This window comes from Chrysochloris asiatica, unplaced genomic scaffold (genome assembly GCF_000296735.1).
Source record: "Chrysochloris asiatica unplaced genomic scaffold, ChrAsi1.0 scaffold00191, whole genome shotgun sequence".
Classification (NCBI taxonomy): Eukaryota; Metazoa; Chordata; class Mammalia; order Afrosoricida; family Chrysochloridae; genus Chrysochloris; species Chrysochloris asiatica.
Window position 1 is genome coordinate 1,430,617 of NW_006408709.1, and position 3,529 is coordinate 1,434,145.

The window sequence follows — 3,529 nt, forward strand, 5'->3', positions numbered from 1 at the left end:
AAATGTGGCAAGCCAGGTTTCTCGTGGAAAAGAGAGCAAGCATTTCCAGTGTGTCCATTATATTGAAAGTAGCCATGCCCCCAAGGAAACCTCCTTTTGATTGATTGTCTGATCATAGCCAATTATCAGAGTTAACTATGCCTGTATTAGGTTTCATCACCATGAGGATAAAACCACATCTCAAATGCCAAACCACTGAGAATCCTAACCCATTCAACTTAACACAAAAGCCTAAAGATAATACCTGATACCTTCATCTGTCTTCCTCTATTCCTCACTCTTCATGTAAGTGTTCTAAGATATCACAAACATTGAATTGTAGTTAATATACTTTCAGAACCTTCAGAGATACCTCAAAGAGCAAGATAGAGATGTTGTAGAGTAATGGAGCTCATTTGGCATTTGGCAAGCTCTCCCATGTTCATATTTCTACCTCAGATAATACAAATTATCAAATAAAATCACAAGTCTTATTTATCTAGTGTGACCATAACAGAAATACCACGAATGGGTGGCTTTAAAAAACAGAAATCTACTTTCTTACAGTTTAAGAGGTTAGAACTCCGAAATGGAAGGTCCTGGTTTATTCTGAAAAATCTGCTTCTGGGCAATCTCCTGTCTCCCATGTCTGCTTGCTAGTTTATATTTAACATCTTTTATATCTCAAAAGAAAATGAATTAAGACACACACTATACTAATCCTGTCTCGTTAGCATATCAAAGAACCCATTTTAAAATCATACTATAACCACAAGCATGAAGGTTACAATATACAACACATATTTTGGAGGGACACATTCAATGCATAAAATTCCTCCCTTTGCACCTCCATATGTCCTTGCCACATGTAAAACACATTTACCCCATTACATTATCCCAGAAGTTGTATGTCAACACAAAGTTAAAAATCTGATCATCTAAACCATCTGAATCAAATATGGTTGAGATGTTAAGCATATTTCATCCTGGGCAAAATTTATCTTCATCTGTGAAATATGGAATACAATTTATCTGCTTCAAAAATACAATGGTGAGTTAAGTACAAAGTATACATTTCCACTGCAAACAGAAGAAATTGGAGGGAATGAGGAAAATGAACTCCAAGCAAGTCTCAAATTCAGCAGGATAATTTATATTAGCTCCCAATACTTGAACTTACTTTTCTGTTCTCTAGTAGCATCTAGCCAATGGCCTGCCTTCCAGACTCAGGGTGTTGGTCAGGCTTTCTGGATTCTACCTGGAGGCTCCTCAGCCCTGGGCTTCAGATCTGCCTTCCAGGCCCACTGGTATGACCCCTCTGCTCCCTATGCATTGGGCAACTGCATTCTCCTATTTCATCAGAGTGACAACCTCACTCCCTCAGGCCTGGCAGGCCCAAATATTCTGCCTCTTGGATATGGTAGTCCCAATTGCTCATCTTATAGAAAGTGACTTCATCTCCTTGGTCAAACGTAATTCCAGTCACACATTCCGCAATTGAGTTGGTGAAAATCTGACTACTCTTTGATACACCTGAGTTTGTGACCCCACTCACTGAGACTAAAGCAGCTCTTCTTCTTATGCTCCTACCAAAAGTTTTTCTGGACCTGAATGTAAGTCAGTTGGATTTACATTCTGTCCCCTAGCATGAGTGATTTTCTTATTAGTGTCTAAAGATACTCTTTACTTTATTTACATTATTACATCCAAAATTATATTCAGATGTGTAGAGATAAGGATCTATAACACATATTTTTGGTGGACTCAATTCAATCAACAACACAACACAAATAATTAAACAAAAATTATTGGATTCTAAAATTGAAATTTCCTGGCAAATTATCCACAGCCAATATGTTTCTTGATCTGAAAAAACGTTTTTTTTTTTATTTCCACTTATCTAGCCTTGGGTTCTTCCAATGATTCTGTCATTGGACAGCTGCAGAATTGACATGTCACTAAATTGATCAGTTGGATTTACATTCTGTCCCCTAGCATGAGTGATCTTCTTATCAGTGTCTAAAGATACCCTTTACTTTATTTACATTATTACATCCAAAATCATATTTCCAATAATAGAAATTAATTGAAGTTTAATATGTGGTTTTCAATTTGGGATAAAATTTCTACTGTTCTGAGGTATTGTTGAGTCAGTTCTTACTCATAGTGTCCCTATACATCAGAACAAAACACTGCCTGGTTCTACAGCATCCTCACAACTGTTTCCATTTTCAGCCCAGTGTTGCTGCCACAGTGTCAATCCCTCTCATTTAGAGTTATTTGTTAGTCAGGGACCATGCTTCATCTTTACCTTTATCCCCAGTCACTCATCACTTTATTGGATGCCTTCAGTGCATCTTGGAATGTCCATTGTGCATTGGAGCGGCCTTGCTCATAATATATTTCCCACCACCATGGACTCTGCAATGGCTGGGGTTGGATGAATGATGGTGGTGGTAATTGGGTATTAACAGCCACCTGCCCTGGGTAAAACCCCCACTTATTCTCCATTCATCCCAGCCCCATGACTCCACTTGACTCCCTTTCTTTTCATCTCATTCCTGCCTCCTTCCACTAACTTCATCACGCAGCTTACCCCTGTCCACCCATGATGTTACATTGCCCTGCCATCACCCCATTGTGGCTTGCTCAAGACATTGTGGACAAACAGGAGAGGGCACTCTTGTAGCCAATTTGGCACTGTCACCCATGTGGCCTGCTCATCACTGTTTTACACCATTTGGGTGGCTTGTGGAAGGCATCCTGTGTCACTTCGTGAGTCTTGAATCATTAGAAGCACTGCCTAAAATATTTCTCAAAGTTGTCATAAATGTAAAATGTCAGATAATGAGATGGTCAGTAAATTAGGATACAGTGTATTAATGTCACCAAGGTGCACATTTATTTTTAAATTGATTCACATACTTCTTTCAGGATCTGGTTGACTGTGAAAGAAGGTAGGTGAACGTTTAATCCAGGAGAAATAGATGCTCTGGTGAAAGTTGACCAATATTTTTTTTGTGATCAATTAAACCCTTCAAGATAGTGGTTGGTTGTGTGCTGTCAAGACAATTCTGACTCATTGAGAAATTTTATATAGATGCTGAGCATTTAGGATAGTGCCTGAAAAATAATGGAACTTTGTATTACACACAAGTTGTAACCTCTTTACCTCATTACAGTCCTTAAAGACTGGTAAACTATTTTTAATGCTATATTTATGAATGTATGTATATGGACAGTCTGGCGAGCAGATGGCGTAATCAAAATTTTCATTAGGAAAATTAGATGATCACCACTATATTCCCCAATCCAATTTTAGCATGTGTAGAGTCATTGGTCATATGCAAGAAGAAATTAATGATATCAAAGATTAGACAATCACCTAAACACAGAGAAGGCTGCGTTTGAATGAATAATTTATTTACACTTTGCAAATTTTAACATGCTAATGAAATAATTTGGACCTTATTGTTGTTGCTGTTTTTAGGTGCCATCGAGTCAGTACTGACTCATAGTGACCTCATGCACAGCAGAATGAAACACTGCC